Raw genomic sequence first — 26107 nt, forward strand, 5'->3', positions numbered from 1 at the left:
TACATTGTGAAGCTATGAGTGTGAGAGATTACTGCAGTCATTCCTGGTTCTCACTTAAAAGTGTCTCACAGCATCCAAAAGGCAAAATAGGCCTGAAGTACTCAGCTTTGTGCAGGAATAACTAATAGGCTTATAAGAGAAGCTGTTGAAAATATCAGACTAACAGAGAGAAGTGAGCAAACACAGACACGAATTGTGAGCCTGACTTTTGTTCTAGTCTTTCTCCGACGACTCCACTTCTCCAGCTGACGAACTTCAGAAGACATTTGTATCAATATAAGATGTGGTTGGAGAATAGCATGTCCTCTGAAGCCATAGAATGATGGATATACTTTTTATAACTTTTGGTTCATTCTGGTAAGCAAGACTCAAATTTTGATAAACGTTTCTTAGAACACCATATAAGAATGAAGAGAGAGCTAGAGACTAAATATCAAACTTGGGGCTTTTCAGCTTAGATCATGAAACTTTAGAGGTAGATGAGCTCAATTAGACAAAGCTCCTATTTTTTTTTTTCCTTTTTCTCCCCAAAGCCCCCCAGTACATAGTTGTATATTCTTAGTTGTGGGTTCTTCTAGTTGTGGCATATGGGACGCTGCCTCAATGTGGTTTGATGAGCAGTGCCATGTCCGTGCCCAGGATTCGAACTGATGAAACACTGGGCCGCCTGCAGCAGAGCGAATGAACTTAACCACTCGGCCACGGGGCCAGCCCCCAAGCTCCTATTTTTAAAGAAGCAGTGACTGAAATTCAGAGAACTTGAGGTCAAACTGCTGTCAGAGAGAGGACTGACTTATTTTGTCATTAATTATTAGTTATAAAATCATAGTTTAGCATTTAGAAAAATTGTGAAAACAACTTGTGTTGAGGAGTAGAAAGTGTTAGAAGAGTGTGAAAATGAAGCACGTGTGTTCTTAAATAAGGTGCACTATCGTGCTTTCCTCCAGGGCCTTTTGTCATTACACAGACAGAAATCTATATTTAGGAACTGAACTTCTCTTTAATCTAATGACCCAGAAATATTACAAATATTTCTAAAGAAAAGGTTAAATTAGATTTATATTTTTGAGTCCTAGGATTGGAAACTTCTTGAGCAGAAGTATATATCAAAAGTTTCTTTTAATTATTGTAATGTGCATAGATGCATAAGACTCATTTGAAATTATCTAATGTTTTCTATTGGATTGTTACATTTAATTATGAAATATTTGAATTATGCAAAATAACATTTAATATATATAAAGTAAATTACATATATATCACTTAGATATGTAAAGTAACTTAAACACGAACTTATACATACTTTGTATGTGTAATAATAATACAAACACTTGTGAGTGCACTATAAAACGTTAGGGCTTTTTTCTGAGGTTTATCTTGTGCTTTTGTTTGGAATATCTTCCTCTGTTTCATTTTGCTTTGTGTTGGTTTCTGTGCATTAGATGAAAAGGCCACCCCTCCCAGTCTTGAAGGGTGGGCCTTGTGCAGGAGAAGAAATATATTGTTCACCCCCGCCCTGGCTCTTGGTCATCTCTGAAACCTGTATATTATCCAAGCAGCCTATTTTACTTTTGGTGGCTCCCAGTAGTTGTGGTTGTGCCAAGACATGTCAGTATCCCAAAGAGAAAGATCTCAGTCAGCATGTAGATTCAGGTTGATTGGAAGCCAGATCCTCAGGCAGCGGCTTTTTTTTTTTTTTTTTTGGTGAGGATGATTGGCCCTGAGCTGACATCTGTTGCCAATCGTCCTCTATTTGCTTGAGGAAGATTATCAGTGAGCCAACACCTGTGCTAGTCTTCCTCTATTTTGTATGTGGGACGCCACCACGGCATGGCTTGATGAGTGGTGTGTAGGTCCACACACAGGATCCAAACCCATGAACCCCAGGCTGCCAAAGTGGAGTACATGAACGCAACCACTACACTGCCAGGCTCACCTCCAGACAGCAGCTTTTAAAGTTTGCAAACAGGAGAGTTTGGAAGATGCTGGCATAGGGTGATCCTGAATTTATCTCCTCCTATGGACACAACAAACCTACAACTACATGTGGAAAAATTTCTTCTGAGAGACATTTAGAAACTGGATGAAAGAACCTTCATGACAAGGGACAACACTGACAAGGGTGAACGAAGCAGAGACACAGTCCTGCTCAGGAAAAAAACCACTCCTGAGCCATGGCACTTCATAACTGGGAGCCAGCTCAAAGGTACAGAGCTTTTTCCTGGAGGAGCAGGGGATTCGAGCTCCACATTAGGCACCCCAGCCCTTAACTCCAGCACAAGAGAGATGAGACCCCAAAACACCTGGCTTTGAAAGCCAAAGGGGAACACACTCAGGAAAACTACAGAACTTTAGAGAAAGAAAAACTGGCTCTTAAATGGCCCATGCATAGACTCACTCAATCCAGAAACCAGCACAAAAACACCAGATAGAAAAGTGCATACTCCTTTGGTAAAAGAGACTCACTTACTAAGCTCAGAGTGCATCCTGGAGAGGCAGAAAGAGGCATACTCCCCATGACCACCCAGGACTGAGACACTGGCAGCAGCCATTATTATGACCTAGTTCAGCCATACTGACAGAGACACTAGCGGGCACCATCTGGAATCCCCCCTCTAGCCTGTTAGCACAGGGGTCTGCCCTGCAGACTAGTACACCCAAGGAAGCTGTGAATCACCTGGCAGCATAGCCAACCCATGGCTGAGACCTGCCCCACACAAGAGCTAGGTAGCAACAGCTGTAAGCCAGCCTCACTGGGGGCCTACGGCCTGCCCTGCCCACCAGCACAGCAAAGGCAGCTCAGTGCTTTCAGGTCCTGCAGCCAGCCGCATCAGGGGACTACAGTAATTGTACATCCCAGGACCTAGCAGCCAGCCAAATCAGGGGCCTACCCCACCCACCAGTGAGCTCATAGCAGTATTGCACCACTGGACTCCACAACCAGCCACACCAGGGGATTAACTCACTCACCAGCAAATCTGCAGTAGTTGTGCACTATGAAGCCTTGCAGCCAGCCATGCCAGGGGCTTTTCCCACCCAGTAATGCACCCATGGTAGCCACATGTGGCCAGGCCTTACAACCAACTTTCCTGGGGGCCAACCCAGCCTACTCAGGTACCCATAGTCATAGGAGCCCTGCCAACAGAATGGCACATGAAACCCACAGAGGCACCCCTGGAGCATTTGGCGTGGGTGATAAGAGGGAAGCATGTAGCTGGGCCCCACAAGGCATCTCCTACATAAGGCAACATTTCCAAAATTGGAGGACATAGCTAATCTGTCTAATACAAAGAAATAAGCACCGGGAAGCAGGCAAAATGAGGAGATAAAGGAATATGTTCAAAATAACAGAACAGGACAAATCCTAAGAAAAAGAACTAAATGAAACAGATAAACAGTCTGCCTGAATGAGTACAAACTAATGGTCATGAGGATGCTCACTGAACTTGGAGAAGAATAGATGAACACAGCAAGAACCTCAACAAAGAATTAGAAAATATAAAAAAAAAAATCAGGCCTGAAGAATACAATAAGCGAAATAAAAAATCACTAGAGGGAATTAACAGCAAAGTAGATGACACAGAAGAACAGATCAGTGATCTGGACAACAAAGTAGAGGAAATCACCAAAGCTGAACACGAAAAAGAAAAAAAAATCAGAAGAATGAGGACAGTCTAAGGACAACTGCAAGGATACACTAAAATTTGCATTATAGGTGTCCCAGAAAGAGAAGAAAGAGACAAATGAGCAGAGAGCTTATATGAAGAAATAATAGCTGAAAACTTTCCTAACCTAAGGAAGGAAACAGATATCCAGGTACAAGAAGCACAGAGAGTACCAAACAAGATGCATGGAGAGAGATCCCCACCAAGACACATTATAATTAAAATGCCAAGAATTAAATAGAGAATCTTAAAAACCTCTAGCAAAAGGCAACAAGTTACATACAAAGGAAACCCCATAAGGCTGTCAGCTGACTTCTCAGCAGAAACTGACTAGAAAGGAGTTTCACAATATATCAAGTTGCTGAAAGGAAAAAACCTACAACCAAGAATACTTTACCCAGCGAGGTTATCATTCAGAATTGAGGGAGAGATAAAGATCTTTCCAAACGAGCAAAAACTAAAGGAGTTTATCACCTCTAAAGCAGCCTTAAAAGAAATGTTAAAGGGACTTACTTAAGTGGAAAAGAAAACACTACAAATAAGAATAAGAAAATGATCAAAGAAAAAATATTACTGGTCAAAGCAAATGTACAATAAAGTTAATGAATCAACCACCTATAAAGCTAGTATGAAGGTCAAAAGACAAAAGTACTAAAATAATTTATATCTATAATAAGAGGGAAAGGGACACAGAAAACTAAAAGGGGTAGATTATGATGTCAAAAAACATAAAATGGGGGAAGGGAGTAAAAGTGTAAGCCTTTTAGTAAGAGGTTGAACTTAAGAAACCATCAACTGAATATAGATTGCTATTTACATGGGTTATTATATATGAACCTCATGGTAACCACAAAATGAATACCTATAATAAGTATATGAAAAATAAAGAGAAAGAGACTCAAACATAACACTAAAGAAAGTCATAAAATCGCAAGGGAAGAGAGCAGGAGAAGACGAAAGGAATAGAGAAAAACTACAAAATCATCCAGAAAAAAAAATAACAAAATGGCAATAAGTACATAATTATCAATAATTACTTTAAATGTAAATGGACTAAATGCTCCAATCAAAAGACATGGCGTGGCTGAGGGAAAAAAACCAAGAACCATATATATGCTGCATACAAGAGACACATTTCAGATCTAAAGACACACACAGACTGAAAGTGAAGACATGGAAAAAGATATTCCGTGCAAATGGAGACAAAAAGAGAGCTGGGGTTGCAATAATTATATCAGACAAAATAGACTTTAAAACAAAAATTGTTTTAAAGATACAAAGAAGGGCATTACCTGATAAAGGGAACAATTCAACAAGATGATATAACACTTGTAAATATCTATGCGTCCACCATAGGAGCACCTAAATATATAAAGCAAAGATTAAGAGACATAAAAGGAGAAAATGACAATAACACAAAAATAGTATGGGACTTTAATAACCCACTTACATCAATGGATAGATCATCCAGACAGAAGATCAGTCAGGAAACAATGGCCTTAAATGAAGCATTAGACCAGATAAACTCAATAGATATTTAAAGAACATTTCATCCAAAAACTGCAGAATACACACTCTTTCTGGACACACATGGAACATTTTCCAGGACAGAGCACACATTAGACCACAAATCAAGTCTCAATAAATTTAAGAAGATTGAAATATTATCAAGCATCTTTTCGAACCACAACAGTATGAAACTAGAAATCAACTACAAGAAGGAAACTGGAAAATTTACAAATATGTAGAAATTAAACAAAATGCTGCCAAGCAACTACTGGGTCAATGAAGAAACCAAAAGATAAATGAAAGAACACCTGGAGACAAATAAAAATGAAAATATGACATGCCAAAATCTATGGGATGCAGCAAAAGCAATACTAAGAGGGAAGTTTATAACAACACAAGCCTGGGGCTGGCCTGGTAGTGCAGTGGTTAAGGTTGAATGTTCCACTTTGGCAGCCCGGGTTTCACTGTTCAGAAGCCGGTTGCAGACATGGCACTGCTTGGCAAGCCATGCTGTGGTAGGCGTCCCACATATAAAGTAGAGGAAGATGGGCATGGATGTTAGCTCAGGGCCAGTCTTCCTTAGCAAAAAAGAGGAGGATTGGCAGCTGTTGTTAGCTCAGGGCTAATCTTCCTTAAATAAATAAGTAAATAAATAAATAAATAAATAAAATAACAATACAGGTCTACTGGAAGAAATGAGAAAAATCTCAAATAAGCAATCTAATAATACATCTAAAGGAACTAGACAAAGAAGAAGAAACAAAGCTCAAAATCAGTAGGAAGGAAATAAAAATCAGAGCAGAAATAAATGAAACAAAGACTAAAAAGACAATAGAAAAGATCAATGAAACAAATAACTGGTTCTTTGAAAAGATAAGCAAAATTGACGAAGCTTTAGCTAGACTCACTAGTAAGAAAAGAGAGAAGGCTCAAATAAAATCAGAAGCAAAAGAGGAGGAATTAAAATAGATACCACAGAAATACAAAGGATTATAAAAGAATACTATGAAAAGCTATATACCAACAAACTGGATAACCGATAAGAAATGGAAAAATCCTTAGAATTATACAACCTTCCAAAACTGAATCAAGAAGAAATCAGGAATCTGAATAGACTGATCACTAATAAGGAGATCAAAACAGTAATCAAAAATCTCCCAATAAAACAAAAATCTAGGATCAGATGGCTTCCCTGGTGAATTCTACCAAACATTTAAAGAAGACAATAGCTATCTTTCTCAAATTCTTCCAAAAAATTGAAAAGGATGCTTCAACTCATTCTGAGGTCAACATTATCCTGCTACAAAAAACAGACAAAGACAATGCAAAAAAAGAAAATTACAAGCCAATATTGCTGATGAACGTAGATGAAAAAATCCTCAACAACATATTAGCAAATCAACAATACACTAAAAAAATTGTACACCACGATCAAGTGGGATTTATCCCTGGGATGTAAGGATAGTTCAACATCTGAAAATCAATCAATGTGATACACCACATTAACAAAATGAAAACTAAAAATCTCAGGATCATCTCAGTATATTCAGAGAAAGAATTTGACAAGATTTAGCATCCGTTTATGATTAAGACTCTCAGTAAAATGGGTACAGAGTATCTTAAATGGGAAAGCATCTCAACATAATAAAGGCTATATATGACAAACCCACAACTAACATCATACTTAATGGTGAAAAACTGAAAGTTATCCTTCTAAGAACAGTAACAAGACAAGGATGCCCACTTTTGCCACTCCTTCAACACAGTATTGAAAGTCCCAGAGAGAGCACGTACACAAGAAAAAAAAAAAAAAAAGATCCAAATTGGAAAGGAAGAAGTAAAACTGTCGCTATTTGTAGATGACATGATTTTATATATAGAAAACCCCCTAAAGAGCCCATCAAAAAACTATTAGAAATAATAAATAATAATAAATGAATACAGGAAAGTCTCAGTATACAAAACCAACATACAAAAGTCAGTCGCATTTCTATACACTAAGACTGACCTAGTATAAAGATAAATCAAGACTACAAACCCATTTACAATCACAACAAGAAGAATAAAATACCTAAGGATAAATTTAACCAAGGAGGTGAAAGACCTCTACACTGAAAAATATAAGACATTGTTGAAAGAAATCGAAGAAGACACAAAGAAATGAAGAGATATTCTGTGCGCATGGATTGGAAGAACTAACATAGTTAAAATGTTTACACTACCTAAAGCAATCTATGGATTCAGTGCAATCCTTATCAAAGACCCAACAATATTTTCATAGAAATAGAATGAAGAATCCTAAAATTTATATGGAACAACAAAACACCCTTGAAAACCAAAGCAATCCTGAGAAAAGAGAACAAAGCTGGAGGCATCATACTCCCTTCAAAGTATTTCAAAGTATTCAAAGTATTCTACGAAATGTGATTTCAAATAGCATGGCAATGGCAGGTGCAAATCCTTAAAAATAAAAATACAATCTTTAAAAAAAAAAGTCAAGAAATAACAAGTGTTGGGGAGGATGTCAAGAAAGGGAACCCTCACACACTGCTGGTGGGAATGTAAACTGGTGCAGCCACTATGGAAAAGAGTATGGAGATTCTTCAAAAAATTTAAAATGGAAATACCATATGATCCAACTATTCCACTTCTGAGTATTTATTCAAAGAACACAAAAATTCTAACTTGAAAAGATAAACGCACCCCTATGTTCACTGCAGCCTTATTCACCATTGCCAAGACTTGGAAACAACCTAACTGCCCATCAATGGATGAATAGATAAAGAAGACGTCGTATATATACACAATGGAATACTACTCAGCCATAAAAAAGATGAAATCTTGCCATTTGAACAATATGGATGGACCTTGAGGATATTACACTAAGTGAAATAAGTCAGAGGGAGAAACGCAAATGCTGTATGATTTCTCTTATATGTGGAAGATAAAACAACAGCAACAACAACAACAAAGCCCATAGATGCAGAGAACAAATTGGTGGTTACCAGAAGGGAAGGGGGTTGGGGGAGGATGAAAGGTATCAAAGGGCACATTTGTATGGTGACAAATGGCAACTAGCCTTTTGGTAGTGCAGTCTATATAGAAGTCAAAATACGATGTACACCTGAAACGTATGTAAAGTTATAAAACTATGTTACCTCAATTAAATAAATAATAAAAAGTAAAGTATGCAAATACATACAGTCCTATGAGGTCACAAGCATAAGCCCTGCTGGCCCCCAGTGCCAGGCAATGTAGAGCGGTCCCCTGGCGGCAACTGCAAAATCTGGGCACGCACGGGAGGGAAAGTGCTTGTTCCTCCGGGAGATGCGGTTCCAGAGCAGCACAGGGAGAGAGCCCAAAGATGGTGCCGTTCGCCCTTCACCCTCCGGAGAGGACTGCAGCAGGCCTCAAATGTGTGTGACACCTGATGCCTGCCCTCAGCTGACACTCTGAGAAGAGCACATGAGCCCCTCCCACAATGTCTGGGTCCCCAGGACCCGCAGCTTACCTGCTGGGCCCCGGGGCAGGTGACTCCCGGCGCTGCGCCCCGTGAGAGCCGTGTCTCTGATTCCTATAGTTTTGTGGTCTCGTGGAGGGGAGCCCCAGTGGTTTTCAAAGCTAGAGGTTTTAGGGGGGGGCTATGTTCTCAGGTGCAGGCCTTAAAAGTTTGGGGTGCCCTGGGGGGGTTCAAACCTGTCGCTCTTCAGGGAGAAGCTGTCACAAGGATCGTACCCTGCTTCTCTTAACCTGCTTAAAAAACAGAACTTTTATGTTTGACCCAATAGTCTTGTCTTCTTGCAAGGTGCAGGTGTTCCTTTATATAACACGGCTGGGCCTTGAGCTTCCGCAGGTTTCAACCATGTTCCAGGAAGATGCTCTGAGCGCCAACCGCCCTTGACCCAGTCGCTCTGAATTGGACCAGACCATCCCAGACGCAACCACAAGACGGACATCTGGACAGATGGGCGGAGAGTTGTACTAAAGTAACCTGCCTTCATCAACATCATAAATTGCCCTCCTTTGGGAAGGGTGAAGCAGCCATTTTTAGGCCATTCCATATATAAAAAAGCATAATTTCAAACCACGCATGTGCAAGCTTATGCCCACTTCTACGTGCGATGATGAAGCTTCTCTTTGAATATTCATTTCCTGCTGCAAATAAAGCTACCCACCTCCCCTGCTTGGGAGCCATAGCTTTGTGAAATTGTTCCCTATGGTCTCCATTTTTCTTTGCCATATGCTGCAAATAAAAGGTAGACTTTGTGAAACAGCTACCTCTGGTGCAGGTCCGTTTAACTCCCAGGAAGGGACCCAGGTTTGGTCTGGTAACAAAGCCCGGGTTTGGAGTTCCCTGCGACTGTGGTGGCTGTGGCTCCGGGTGGGGTTTAGGGGGAGACCTCTCCTAGCACCTCCTACTGCTTCCTCCCGGCCTTCCCTCAGTCCCCCAGGCCAGGGCTCACTCAGCCAGTTGTGGGGTTGTTTTCAGAGGAGGTTTTTCCACATGTAACTGTAGATTCGGTTTGTTCCTAAGAGGGGGTGAGTTCAGGATTCCTCTTAAGTCACTATCTTGAACCAGAACTTACTGAACTAAAGAAATAATATTCTTCCAAGATGCTTCCAATCCTGCCTCATCCTCCAGTCCCCCCATTCCAGAAGTAGCCATCATCCTGAATTCGCTTTTTAAATTTTTTATCATTTCTTTGCCTATTTGAAATAGATTTATCACACATATGTGTCCATCAAAACAATATCATTTAATTTTGCTTTTTTAAAAATCTTTATAGAAATAGTTCTAATTTATATATGTACTTATCTGTGTCTCGCTTTGTTTATTCAACAGTATCCAATAATATGTTTTTACAATTCCTCCTCATGTATATGTTATATGATACTAAAGTGTAAGTTGGCCACAGCAACTCTTGTACTATATTTACTAGCCATAAAAAGTATTTTATGAACAATATTTTTCTACCTAAGCCAAATCAAGGTGTATTAAAATATTTAGTTTTTGAGTTCCCCTTTCTCTGTTCGTGATCTATTTTGTAGCCTGAAATTCACAACAGTAAATGTTAATTCTGATTCCAAATGTGGCTCTCTTCTTTCTTAGGCCCAACTGTAAAGTAATATCATAATTGACTTCCTAGGTATTTTGAAGAGTAATTCTGACAATGACCTATTCGTAAGACTAACAATAATTTGAAGCTAAAATGAAAGGACATGAATGTCCGTGGGAGGCCCAGGCTCCGGGCACAGGATTTTAAAGATACTATCCAAATTTGAAAATGTTACATTTAGTTTCATGTAATTTAGGTCAGTAATTTATTCCAAATTTTAGAATAGTTTTATCAAATGCATATTGTACATACATATAAGACGAAGACAGGAATTGGGACAATTTCTAAATGAATTTAGTCAAAAGACCTTTTGCTAAAAAATAGATATAAGAAAAACGGTTGTGCATTAATAGTCACTAAAATCCTCTCTCGTTTTGTTTGCATGACACTACACTAACTGAATTCCATTCCTGTTTACGTTCTAACTACTCCACAAGAAGACACTCAATATTCTGATTGCCTTTTAGGTACTAGGCACGGTTCTTCCAGCAGGGACTTACCATGAAGAAGACAGAGGGAGTCACTGACTGCCTTTGTCAAAGACTAAGCAGATATTGTCTTATCTGGGATTCATTAGAACTAGACATTTTTACCCTTAGTGTACCTAAAAAGTAAAAGAAAATATTCTCGAGTTAGGTCTTCAGCCCTGAAACATCAGCATGGCAAGAAAACTACTAATTTGGCCTTGCTTAAAATTGTATCCTTGAAAATAGGTACATGGTTTATAAGCAAAGAGTACACTCTGTTGGGGACAGAGAGGCACATTCGACGATGGAAGCCTGCTCCTGGCAGAAACAGCCACTCTTCTCGTCCTGAGTAATTCAGCTCAGACTCCAAAACTGAATATCAACAACTTATTAAAAAAGAAAAATGTTACGGTTAACCAGGATGACCCCTCCTTTGATTTTCCTAATTATATTAAGGCTCTTTGCACATCGCGTTTAAATGTAACTTCATCATTGTTAAGAGTACTGTGCAGGGCAAACACAGTGCAGTTTCAAACCACTGAACTGGGCTTTGCCTTGCAGTTCCCCATCCAGAGAGCCCAGAATGTTCTTAGCGCGTTCCCTTTTATTGGCTATTCAAGTAAACTCAAACACATGCTTTCTTTACCACCCCAGACTGCCCTTTGCACTTAAAAATGTGCTACAGATCACAAAACAACACACAGCAGATAAAAAGGAGATGCTCTGTGTTGAAAGTTTGCCAGTAAATTTTTGGAGGCACCAATAATCCAGGGTCCAATAATAAGGGTAATTCCGTAACATAAATCCCGTTCAACAAGGCCAGGCCAATCCAGGGGTTGGCAGGACAAAGTCATCACATTTATAGCCCATCAGGTCAGCTGAGGCTACAAGAACATGATAAAGAAGCTACGTAGGTTCTATTCTGAGACCAGCAAGTGTCTGTAAGATTCCAGCCAGGTAGACAAACTAAAAAAGAGGACCACTGTTCTGGAAAGGATTTCTAAATAAACTTCTGCTCTGAACTACTTCTCCAAGTAATAATACCCCTTTTTATGATCTATTTTTAAATACTCATAGTACTACCATCATGAACCACTATTGCAAACATCACAGTAAGACAATGTCATTTTGTAAGGTCCTGATATGTGCCAGCCACCACAATACTCACCCCTTACGTTCTATTTTTCCTAATCTGCAGAACTAGTTTACAAAGTAGATATTATAATCCCAACTTTATAGGGAAAGAGACACAATTAGATTGTTGACTTCATTTAATTGACTTTACATCTTTCTGGTTTTATCTCAAATGTACTTGCTTTGGCTCAAAGAAGGCACATCCTTGTGCAGACGCAATCAATTGCCTCTTATGCTGCTTATCTGATCCCCTATACACTGCTTCCTCTACCACGTGCATCAATGTCTATCATATTATACTTTATTCGTGGCAATTGTCATTTTATGAAATTATTTTTTGTTAAACAGTTCATTGTCTATTTTCTCCGCAAGAATGTAAGCTCCTTGGGGGCAGAGAGCGTTTGATTTTTTCCTGCATGTGCAGAGATGAAAGCAGTGTTTGTCATGACATTGGCACTCAGGAAATACTTGTTGAATGAATGAACAAATGAGTATCTTGAAATCTGATAGTTGCCAGAGCCAGGATACAAGCAAACTCAAGTCTTCGTCAGCCAAAGCTTGTATTTTCTTTCTACTACATTTCACGTTTCACAACCTCTTAGCTCAGGGCTATCAGCTTGTATGTATCATGACATCAAATTCCCTAATAATTGAAGAGTTTTGTCTGGTTAGAACAAACCCTCCAGGTGTGAAGGAATTGTTATCAGCTTTCATGTCTATCATAGAGTCACATTGTATGGGTGAATTAGATTCTTGGAAGGGAATGTATGCCCTCTTTAAGATCGACTAGATTGTAACCATGATTAGACAGTGCTAGGCTCACCAAGGAAATATCAGTCTCCCCATCGGCACATCAGCCACAGTAACCCTTGAACACTCCAGCACTGGGCCGGAATTCAGCTACTGGGAAGTATAACATTAAATAGAAATTTTAAAAGCACTTTTTTGGGGCTTTAATTGATTGTAACATTAATATCAACTGAAGAAATCATATAGTTATAAACATAGCTAGCATAAGTATAGGTTTCATTAAAAGAAACTGTTTCTAGACCTCAGAATGTTTTGAATTTCCTAGTTTTCACAAACCATCTGAGAAAATTGATTCATTGAGTCATGTATTCATTTGTTTCACAAATATTTATTGAGTATCTACTATGTGCTTTTTATTACACTGGGGAAAATGTGCAGCTGTAAGTGCCACATGTCAGAGGGAATGCTAATTAATTTGTATAATAGATTTAACAGACGGACCAAACAAATAACATTTAATTTTTTATCCAGTCTGGAAATAAAATAATCACCAAACTGTCTATATTAATGTTGTACTTGCTTTGTGAATTTTGGTAATTCTTAAGAGAGGGTATCACTTTTGTCTGACACACTAATTTTGAGCACTCATTTGTCTCATAGCAATATCAGAAAGACTCACAATACTTCCTCCACCTCTGATTTGCTGCCTTGCAAATTCTTCATTTATTCACAAAGTAGAACTTAAATCTGATTGCCCATTTTCCAGGCTCAGGTTGTGCATTTAAGTCATGACTGCTTGCTCAACTTCAGTAAGGTCTTTTGTTTGAAAACTGGACTAAGGAATCTGGATAAAGGTTGGTAAGCGTTGGTGATCTCTGAGGTCTTTCTTCTTCGTATTCCATCCTCATTTGCTCTTGTAAATGCATTCCCTGAGGTCTTGAATTATAACATCACCATCAATCTAGCTATTTGGTCTTGACCATAACGTCATTTTTACTTCTACACCCTCCAAAAACTCCACATTAGAAAAAAAACCTACCATCAAAATTTTTCTCAAGTTCTGCCCTTTATCTGCCTCCTGAATGCTCAATTAGTCTTCCTAAAATTGTCCTGAACCAAGACATTCAAGACCCTTCATGATTTGGCTCTCATCTCAGTTTTCATTCTTATCTTTTGGTATTTTCCTGTGATTCCTTCAAATACACCCAAGCCCCTCCCACCACACACGCTCACCCACACACACGCTCACCCACGCACACGCTCACCCACGCACACGCTCACCCACACACCCACTTTGTGCTCCTCTTGACCTTCCTTTCCTCATCTCCATAACTCTACTGCTATTTTTCTTTACTTAGGCTCTGTTTGATGACTTCCTATTCATGCCGTAAGGCTGCCACCCTGCCACAGATGTCACCGCTGATGGGACTTTTTCTAAATTAGGTGGCTTTGTGGCAGTCTGTGTATTCATCTATTACAAAAGTTGCTGTGTTTATCGTAATGATTTTCTTTTCCCTCAGCCTCTTTATGATACAAAGTGCTTTTTCCCTCTGACTCTACAGTACTTAGAAGAGGGACTTGTGTATATCCGACACTCAGTAAATGTCACATGAGTGAATTAAATTCTGACAACATGATTGCTTCAACTAGATACTCTTTTCAAGTGATCAAATGTGAGACTAATTTTAATTTACTAGCTATCACAAAAAGCACCAAACACATGCTCTAGTTTTCTACACATAGCATCATTTTCTTATTTTTTATTAGTGTGCAAGAGTGAAAAGTCTTTATTTTGAAGAGTGTTTTACCACAGAAATAACTATTTTAAGCCATAATAAAATTTAACTTTGTGATTACTTAAAAGTAAGTGCTCACTGAGTGCTTACATTCAGGTGCAAGATACTATTTTATAAGCTCTGTGATAGATATGTGAAGAGGAATCTTAGTTCCAGGAAGATGATATGAATCAGATCAATGAATAGAATCACCTATTTGCAATAAGAGTTTTATGGGCTTAAATTTACATTTCAAGTGTGCAAAGAACAGTTGTTCCTGGGTATCTGGGGTATTGGTTCCAGGACACTGTTCCCCAACCCTCTATCCCCATTGATAACAAAATTCGGGGATGCTTTTATACGAAATGGCGTAGTATTTGCATATAACCTACAGCACATCCTCCTGTAGACTTTAAATCCTCTCTAGATTACTTATAATACCTAAAACAATGTAAATAGCTGTTATACCATATTGTTTAGGGGATAATGACAAGAAGAAAGTCTGTACATGTTCAGTACAGACTCAATCAACATAGGGTTTTCACCTGTAGTTGGCTGAATCTGCAGACACAGAACTGTCAGATACAGAGGGCCAACCGTAATGTGAAATTGTAAATTGACAAAGCACTCTAGATAAAATACCAAAGACACTTGGAACGATTTTGAGCTCCAAAAACATCATGAATTTATGTTCCTTTGTTTGCGTGCACACATCTCACCAGAGAGCTGTAATCGGTTTGACTCCATCGTCCGCATACCCCAGGCAAAAGGTGTTTGGATATTTAGGCTGGAGGCGGCAGCAACTCTTGCCTAGCCTTCAATGCATGGCAAACCTGCTTTTCCTCACACAAAAATTTGATCCTGTCACTCTCCTGATGGCAACTGTCAATGCTTCCTAAGATGTAAATGAACACTCCATAGGTGATATAGGAGGCTTTTCAAAAACTTGTTCCTGTCACCTGTCTGACATCGCCTCCTGTCACTCTACCGGTCCTGTGTTATACTTCAGCCATACTCTGCCGCTCATGGTGCCGCAATTTGCTGTGATTGCAGACCTCCATTTGTTTACATGCTCTTATACCTGCCTGACCTTGCTTGTCCATCAGCAAATCAAGTCTCAGATTAGAATCCCTCCCTGATGGAGCCTCTTCTATTGTACGTATTTGAAAATTCCATTATGATAAAAATCATTATTTTTCATTATTATTTGCCTATTGCTTTTTGTAAATGACCACCTACCACATGCTTCCTACTACACTAGAAACAGGGGACAGAGTGATGAACAAAAATGTTTGTGGTCCCTGATCTCTGAATGCTTCTGGATGAGTGGGGAAAGTCAGTCAGGATAAAAGCAACGAAAATAATACGATAGAGCAAGGTGCGATATGAGATTATAACTCAGGGAGACCAAACCAAGTCAGAGACTGAGTGAGTCTTCTTTGCAGAAGTGATGTTTCAGTTGAGACCTAAAGGGAGAGGGGGCATAACTCATATAGAGACTTGAATTAATGAATAAGAATTCCATTTTCCTCAATTTTCTATATATTTCCTTATCTTTGTGAAGAAACTAATATTTTGTAAATATCATACTTTACTTCTTAATTAAAAGTTGAAAAAATATCTTTTTAAACCTACGAGTTTATTGTCTTGTAATGGTTGTCGTTCCACTGTGCTATAGGTTGAATGTGTCTTCCCAAAATTCATATGTTGAGACTTAACCCCCAGTGTGATGGTCGGAGGTGGGTCCTTCGAGAGGTGATTAGGGTATGAGGATGGAGCACTCGTGAATGGGATTAGTGCCCACAAAAAAGAGGCCTCAGAAAGCTTCCTCACCTCTTCCACTACATGTGGACACAGTGACAAAATGGCTGTTTACAAATCAGGAGGCAGGTCCTCACTAGACAGAACCTGACAAAACCAGCAACCTGATCTTGGACTTCCAGCCTCCAGAACTGTGAGAAACAAATTTCTGTTGTTTATAAGCCACTTAGTCTGTGTTGTTTTGTTATAACAGTCCAAATGGACTATGAAAAACTGTGTGCCACTGTCCTACATCCAGGACACTGGTTAGTAATCCCAGATGAAGATATGATTCTCCAGGATCTTCTCCACTTGGGTCCGTTTTATATTCATTGCTAAAACAAACAAACACTTCTTAACAATACCACACACTTAGTTATTAATGCAAGGAGAAGAAATTCATTTCAAATTACGTAAGGGTCAACCACTTGTGGTGGCTGCCTTCTAAACGCCAAAATCCCGAACATCGCCCACCAGAAAGACGGACCATCCTTTTAGTCCTCAGCTCGGCAGAACTTTTTTGTTAATGTTCTCTGCGACAGATAACTCTATTCTGTTTATTCATTTAGGGCAAAATGGACCAAATATTGTTTTAAAAAGCGAAGCTGCAGGCATTGGAGAATGTGGATCAAATATTTTAATGGCATTACAGTTTGTCCCACATCTGCCGTTATTTTAAAGCACGAATTCAGGAAGAGCTTGTAATCTGTCAGTGGGGATAAAAAAACATACTGAAAAATTGAGTTATCCACACATTCACAAAAATGAACTGGAAGATGTGTCCACTCTACAAGAAAATTTTTCACTATGTATACCGAGCCACTCCTTGAAATAGGATAAACAAACAGTTTAAGCAATTTTTTATATACTTGCTAATTTTCTTCCCAAAGGCTTTGCCATATTGCATTCTGTATCCCTAAGTCAGAGGGAGAAAGGACGTATTACACTATGCATTGCCATATTTTTTTTATTTGCTGAAGGCACAGATCTATTCCACTCCATGCAAATTTTTGAAAAATTTCAATCACTCACTTCATGGCAAGTCATATTTTATTAGTCTAAGATGAATTAGTCCAGAAAGAATTATAATAGCTTAGCCTTTCATTTTCCCAAATCAAGCATTCTACTTTTGGTTTTTATTTATAATGCAATTTTTTTCTTAAATATAACACATTTTTCCTAAAAGTACCTTCAGGGGAAAAAAACGAACTAAGGCAGCTCTAATACCAACTTTGCTTATGAAGAGTCCTAGCCTGCGCAGGAAACCACAACGGAGATGATCTGGAAGACAGCCGAAGCAGTGAGTGTGCGTTCCTTTGGACAACATGGGAAAGAAAAAGTGTTTGGAGAAAGTCTAGAAGAAAGTTGCTAGTGCAAGTATCTGCCAGTTTCAGTAGTAGCAGTGCATTCAGCGGGCACATCAGCTGTGTGCCAAAATTGTATATCGTAGACTCTGAGTATGGGAATACTCTCCACTTTTGGTGCAATTTGCAGAGAGTAATCAGTTCTGGGAGTCCAAACATATGGTGGATTAATTTTCTATGCATCTAACTTTATATTAAGAAGAGTAGCATGATATAGGCAATACATCAAAGCTTTTGAGTCTAAGCAGTGGGGGTAAAATTCTCATGTAATCTTGGGCAAATAATTTACTCAATCTGTGCTTCAATTTTCTCCTCTGTAAAATGGGAAATATAATACTGAAACCCCCTTGAATTACAGGGAGAATTATATGTGACATAATATGAAAAAGTCACATCATTTGTTGGTGTTTATAGAATTTAAGTTCCTTACCCTTTGCAACAAACTATGGTCAGAAAATAAGATCATTTAAAGATATTAGCCACGATCTCCGTGGAAGTCTTTGAACTAAATGAGAAGAATGGTATGTGACTGGACACTTTAAGATAATGGTTTTTATACACTAAATAGATGATAAACTTCGTTCCAGGCTCCGAAAAAAGGCCCATTGACCAGTAGAGAACGTTCAAAGGGAAGTATTTAAGAAATATCTGTAATGATCAACTTTAAGACTTTGAGATGGAGGAAAAAATAACTCAAGGGAACCTCATCTTTGACCTTTCTTTTTGAAGGAAAAGTGTAATTCAAGAGGGACAGTTTTGTATATGTAAGTAAATTTAAATATATCTCCAAAGGAAATGGCAAAAAGGAAGCTATAAACTGTGAAATTTTTATTTGATAATCTTCTTTCCTACTCTTACTTTCCCAATATTGAAAATGTTGCCTAAGTTAAGGTAACTCTTCCGTCCAAATCTGAATTGTTCTAGATTGGCCATAACCATGAAAGCAAATATATCTTGATTTGCTATGAAGGAACACATTTAATAAACTTTACATTTTAAAATATATTTAGTTTTACAAAAATATGTATTTTGCCAGTCTGCCAGAAATGCAAATAAATCCATGGTTAAATTAATTGAAATACCAATATTTTTAAATGCAATCATCTAAGGCAATTTGAAACTAATAAATAATTGCTTTGAGCAAAGCTACTCGTGTTTAACATGAAAGGCCCTCTACTTACAACAAATTCACATAATTATGAGTCCTTGACTTAACACCGGGACCTTAGCACATATAGGCAATCAGCTTTTCATAAAAATGTATGTGAGGGCCTCCTATCTTGGAGGGGGCTAATGGTCCATTACCAGCCTCTGACTCCTCTTTCAGCGAGTCCCTTTGTCCATTTCCCTCCAGGCTCTTTGACTGCACTCTACAGAAGGTTTTTCCATCTCCTTTCTCTACCCTGCCACATCTGACATAGCTATTAGGAAACACCTTCTTGCTGGGAAGTAGTGCAGAGTTCTCAGCCTACTTATTGCTTAAAAATATTGGGGACTCAAGAGCGTGTAAGTCTAAATGAATCTCTGGAAGTTTTAGTCTATTGACTTCTCAGGCACTTGAAACTTAGTTTGGTACTTAAAACTTAGTTTTTTATTTTTTTCTTTGCCTTTTCACTTTGTAATTCTCTCTTTTTCTCTAAGGTATTAGGGGGATACTGTAGCTATCTAACACCTGTTGTATGGCTGCACCTTTAATTTGATCTTTGCCTGAGACACCTTACCTTTCAGTTCCTGAGGCCTCAGTTTCTCTCCTCTTGGTCCTCATGGCAGTGTGGGTGGCTTCTCCTAGATCAAGCTGTCCAAGAGACATAGGCAGAGGGTGCTATTATTTACATGGTCTACCCTTGGCAGTCACACACATTACTTCTTCTGTTTGACACTGGGGACACAACTTCCCTTGATATAATATGTGAGGAGACCACACAAGACTGTGAACACCAGGAGGCAAGGATTACTGGAGGCCCTCTTGGAGGGTGGCTATCATAAGGATTGGTTTTGATTCTGGAAGAGTCCTTGCCAAGGCCACTCCAGACATGGGCACTCTCTGGTGGATGGTTCTGCTTCAGAAACTTTGGCTCAGCATGGCTGAATTAGAGCGAATTTGAATGCCAAATGTGAGTCAGGACGGTGGCTTATGCGTGGATATACACCAGCATCTCTACATGAGTAGTGAGGAGAGTGTTAGCATTGGGCAACTGGACATGTCAACATGCCTCAAGGTGGCAGAACAGAGCATTGGCTGGAGTTTGCCTTCAAGAACCTGGTATTTGGAGGAAGGGAGAAGAGGAAGGCGACACCTTGTTGTCCACCTACAGCGAAGCTGAGTGCTTTGATACGTTGACCACTTTATAGCCAAACCAAGGGAGTTCTAAGGTTGCGCATATTGGGAACTTTTCAATTTATTTTATATATCAACCTTTTACTGAAGGAATCTGAGGTTTAATAAAACAAATGATATTGTGAGAAAGTTCTATACCTTCTTGAGGCTTTGCTTATTATTGGTGCATGTTATAGTAAAGCCTTAACTCTGCAATACTCACAGAATCTGTGCAGCGAGAATTATTTACCTGTAAAATGGCAGGGTGCCTCTTCACCCTTCTCTGCTATGAAGTCTACCAGAGTCTTACACATGACCTCAGCAGAGAGATTTTGAAGTTTCCAGTCATTCAGTCCAACATTCAAATTCTAGCTCTGCTACATAATGTGTGTGATTTTAGTTTCACTTTAAAAAAAATTAATTTAATTTAGTTTTTTAATTCCTTAAGCACAAAATGGGTATATTGATTTTACTTTTCTTTGCTATTGCAAGTTGGAGTAAATTTCAACACAGTGCGTGGACAAAGTGAGTATACAGAAAATGTTAGTTCTTCTCTTTAAACTCCACCAATCTAATGAAATCCATACTCTAGGACTCACCTTCCAAAACCGTTTATAGTATGGCCTCCTCCACCTCTTCCTTCCACATTTCTCGTTCTATTACATCACAGCATTTCCACGCAGGTTACTCTCTCCCACAGTGTTCATTCCACACTAACCACTTAGGTAGCATATTAGCTTTTCTATGGAACAAACTATCCCACAACTTAACCCACAGTCTATCTGTTTATCTGAGAGGTTGGCTGATTTAGGCTGAGACTGGCTGGGCTCATTCACACGTTGTAGCCAACTGGGGATGGCTCTGTTCCATGTGTGCCTCTCATTGTCCCCCAGGGACCAGCAGCATAGCCCAGTCACCTTCTTACGGTGATGGTAGAGGTCAAGAGTACAAACTGAAATGCGCAAGGTTTCTTGAAGCTTGAGCTTGGAACTAGAAAAATGGTCATTTTTACTACATGGAGCCAGCTAAGGTAAGTTATATGGCTGAACCCAGAGTGAAAGCACTGGAAAACATACTCCATTTCTTTGGTAGCATCATAGGAGTAAAGAATTAGGATCAATAATGCAATTTTATGTTGTGTAAGTGGCTTCAGTGGGTTACTGGACACATTCCCAAACAGTGACAATGATCACCTGAGAAAAATCTTTTCCTAAAGATCTTTTCCTGCTAATATAAGGTTTTTTATTTTTTGCTAGAATTGTGTTCTAAGGAGAGTAAATGACATCAGAGAATTAAATGAATTCCTTCAAGGTATTCCAAGACAAGAACATTTTTTTTTTCTTTTAAGATTTTATTTTTTTCCTTTTTCTCCCCAAAACCCCTAGGCACTTAGTTGTGTATGCTTAGTTATGGGTCCTTCTAGTTGTGGTATGTGGGACGCCGCCTCAGTGTGGCTCGGTGAGTGGTGCCATGTCTGCGCCCAGGATTTGAACCGACGAAACCCTGGGCCACCTGCAGCGGAGATCGCGAACTTAACCACTCAGCTGCGGGGCCGACCCCAAGAACATTTTTGAAAACAGAGAATCACGGCTTATTGATATGTAAATTAGAGGGACCTGAAACTTCTCTAAATGACATCATACCTGGAATTGATCTATTTCTAAAATTATGAGTTTGAAGTGAGGTTACTAGAGTTGTCGTGATTATTAATATCGTAGGACCCAATGGTGGTGACGAAATTGTCTTCAACCCGAGTACGATTGAAACTTTATATAAGATGTCAGTTGAGTGCTGAAAGTCAGACCACTTTTTAATTCTTTATTTCAACATTTAGTCAAATTTCACTGAATGAAATACTTTATGTGGAACCTATTCAGAAGCAAATAGCCTGAGGCAATTTATTTTGGAAAACTGTATATCCCCAACACCAAAATAAAATGTGATATGATAAAGTATTTTTTACTATTTCTGAGTGATACAATAAGTATGAGACAGAGATTTTGAAATTACAAAGTCATGGAATTTCTAGCACACCTTAATAATTCATGGAGGAGGAAGAGCAAATATTTAAGACGAGGGATAGATTAGAAAATTCAAGACACATGACTAGCAAATCTAGGAGTGCTGTGAAGTGGGATGGCAGAAACCCATAATAATCATACTTTTATATTATGTCATAAATTTTTTAATAAAAACTAACATTGGTTTTGAATGTCTTAAAACCTATACAGGAAATATAGATCTCAGATAATATAAAACACCATTTAAATACAATTCCACAAAGCATTTTTTTTCTTCAAGGTTTATTGAGATAAAATTAACATATAACATTCACAAACTATCTTTTGACGGTTTCTTCTGCAGTGACTAAGGGGAAAACATTGGACACTGTGTGGAGTGGACAGAGGGACTGAGCTCCATGATGTGAACCATGTGAAGCCACTGAATGTAAGCAGAAGAGAAAGAAAACAATTGTAGGCTCATGAATCCTAGGCTTTTACGCCTCAACAATTTTTAGGCCTGAAGCACTTACTTTTTGGAGATGCTGAAATACACCAATGGCCCCGATGATGGAAAGGATAAGTAAATCTACAGAATTAATTGATTTATTTAGTTTATTTAAACTTAACCCCAGAAATATTATCAGGATGTATTTCATTATGACGATACAGAAGGGATATGTTTCTTTTCATATTTATTGAACTACATGGCCGATGGGCTATGTGTTTTTGTTCCCAGATTGCACTTTCCACTTCCCTAAAGAACTAATACATGTAATGATATAGTGTGTCAGCACTTTCCAATTACTGGCTTTTGCATCCTCCTAAAAGTCACAAAAGATGTTCTGTGTTTGTATTATTAAAGAAGTAATGATATTTTCTCCAGATCTCTTTTTTTATCAATTTATAACATAGTTAATTAAATACTTTTCATTCAAAATAGAAACTCTTTGAGGACTCCACATGTTTTATGTGGAGTTGACATGAGAATGCCTATGAATTATTTCACTTAACTATTGCTGCATTAAAAATCTCCCTCAACTATAGTGGTTTAATAGAATTTAATAATTTAATAACTCAATTTCTGTTCATGAATCTGAATTTTTGGCTAGACTTAGTGGGGAGAGTTCGTCTCTGTTCTGTGCTGCATCATTTGGGGTGGTGCAACTGGCCCAGAAGATCCAGTTCTGAGGTGACTCATTCAGAAGGCTGGCAAATTGGTGATGGCTATTGGTTCCTTTCCACCTGGGCCTCTCCATGAGCTGTTTTCTTCCTAGAATTTTAGGTAAGTTTCAGAAGCAAATGTTCTAAAATGCAAGAAATAGAAACCAACGATTTCTTAAGGTGTTGGCCCAGAAATGTCCTTAGGGTAAGTTTTATCATAGTCTACTTGTTAAGTAGTCACAGATCCCAAATTCTAGGAGTGGGAGCATAGACCTACCTCACAAGGAGAGCACTGGAGGCCTTAAGGCAAGAAAATAAGTAGTAACTACAAAGATTGGAAATGAATTTATGATAATTGAGGTTATAAATGTTACAGAACACAAGTCAGTATATAAAAATCAATTTCCTTTCTATACACTAACAAAAACAATTTGTGAAAACCAGGAACATGGAAGAAATACATCAAAGGAGAGCTACTAGTTTATTAGAAGACTAAATATTACTGATATAATTTCTCAAGTAATCTATGGATTCAATCTAATCAAATCCCCATCAAAAACTTTCATCAATATCAACAACCTAATTCATAACTTTATATGGAGCAGTAACTGAACTACAATATAGAAAGGAAGTTTGCAAAGGAAAAAGAAAACAAATTTGGAAGAGTCACACCATTTGTTTTCAAGGTGTTTCATAATGCTAAAGTTATTAACATAGGGTAATGTTGGCAAAAAAACAAACGTATAGATTACTGGAACAGAATAATCTGTAAATAGAATCACACGAATGGGTTAATTGATTTTGTGTGTGTGTGTGCGGAAGATTGGCCTTGAGCTAACACCTGTGCCTACCTTCCTCTATTTTGTATGTGGACGCCACCACAGCATGGCTTGATGAGTGGTGTAGGTCCTCACTGGAGACCAAAACTTGTGAACCTGGACCCCAAAGTGGAGCATGCCGAACTTAACCACTATGCCACCGGGCCAGCCCCTTAACTGATTTTTGACAGAGGAACAAAGTCAACTCTAGGAAAAGGATAGTCTTTTCAACAAACGATATTGGCAAATTTCAACATGTCTATGTAAAAAAAAAGAAATCTCAACTCTTATTTAGTACCTCATAAAATATTAGCTCAAAATAGGTCATAGACATAAATGAAAAATCTACAACTATAATATTTTTAAAAGAAAACATGGGAAAAAATCTTTGTGGCCTTACCTTAGGCAAAAAGTTCTTAGATAAAATATCAAAATCCCACTCAATGAAAAAAACAAATTGATAAACAAATTTTAACTTTATCAAAGTTAAAAATTTCTCATTTTGTGGGCTGGAGACATGAACAGATATTTCTCCAAAGAAGATATACTGATGGCCAATAGGCACATGAAAAGATGCTCATCATCACTGATCATCAGGGAAATGCAAATCAAAACTACACTAAGATATCACCTTACACCCATTAGAATGACAAAAATATCTAAAACCAATAGCAACAAATGTTGGAGAGGTTGCGGAGAAAAAGGAACCCTCATACACTGCTGGTGGGAATGCAAACTGGTGCAGCCACTATGGAAAACAGTATGGAGATTCCTCAAAAAACTAAAAATAGAACTACCATACGATCCAGCCATCCCACTACTGGGTATTTATCCAAAGAGCCTGAAGTCAGCAATCCCAAAAGTCCTGTGCACCCCAATGTTTATTGCAGCACTGTTTACAATAGCCAAGACGTGGAAGCAACCTAAGTGCCCATCAACAGACGAATGGATAAAGAAGATGTGGTACATATATACAATGGAATACTACTCAGCTGAAAAAGAGAACAAAATCATGCCATTTGCAATAACATGGATGGACCTTGAGAGAATTATGTTAAGTGAAATAAGCCAGCAAGAGAAAGATAATCTGTGTATGACTCCACTCATATGAGGAATTTAAAACTATGGACCAAGAACAGTTTAGTGGATACCAGGGGAAAGGTGGGGTGGGGGGTGGGCACAAAGGGTGAAGTGGTGCACCTACAACATGACTGACAAACATCAATGTACAATTGAAATTTCACAAGATTGTAACCTATCAATAACTCAATAAAAAAAAATTTCTCATTTTGGAAAGACACTTTTAAAAAGGACATGCAACGCAGAGAGACTGGGACAAACATTTGTAAACCAAACATCAGACAAAGTATTTGTATGCAGATTATAAAAAGAACCCTCAAAACTCAATAACAAGAAAACAAATAACAAATAAGCCATGTAACAAATAAGCCAAAGATTTGACTACGTACTTCAAAGAAGCTATGGCAAATAAGCACATGAAAAGATTCCACTACATATTTGTTAAGATGGTTAAAAACACAAAACAAAAGAAAAAACTGAGAAAATGAGTGTTGACAAGGATACATAGCATCTGAAACTCTGTTATATGTTAATGCCAAAAATGAAAAATGGCACATCTCTTCTAGAAAACAGTTTGGTAGTTTCTTATGCAGTTAAACATATGATTACTGTGATTCCAAGCAATCTCACGCTGAGAATTTACCTAGTAGAATTGAAAACTTATGTTCATACAAAAACATGTATATGAAAGTTTATTCAGTGTGTAGCCGTTCTACTCATAATCATCAAAGACTAAAAACAAGATAAGTGCCATTCCACTACCGAACTGATAAATAAATACAATAGAATATGTTTGAACTATTACTTAAAAATCAAAAGTAATAAACTACTGATGCATGCAATGGTATAGATGGATGTCAAACAAGTAAAAGAAGTGAGGTTCAAAAGGCTACACACTATATACCCATTTATATGAATTCTTGGAGTGGCAAAACTCTAAGAACAGAAGACAGAATAGTGGCTTCCTGGTTAGATGTGGAGATAAGGAGTTGACTAAAAAAGGGGAGCATTAAGGAAGTTTTAGGGGTGATAGAACATCCTGTATCTTGTTTGTTGTGGTTACACACCTGTGTACATTTGTCCAAACTCAAAAAATTGTACATTTAAGAGTGAATTGTGCTGTATGAAAACATTTTAAAAGCTGAAA

This window comes from Equus asinus, chromosome 20 (genome assembly GCF_041296235.1).
Source record: "Equus asinus isolate D_3611 breed Donkey chromosome 20, EquAss-T2T_v2, whole genome shotgun sequence".
In the NCBI taxonomy this organism is placed as follows: Eukaryota; Metazoa; Chordata; class Mammalia; order Perissodactyla; family Equidae; genus Equus; species Equus asinus.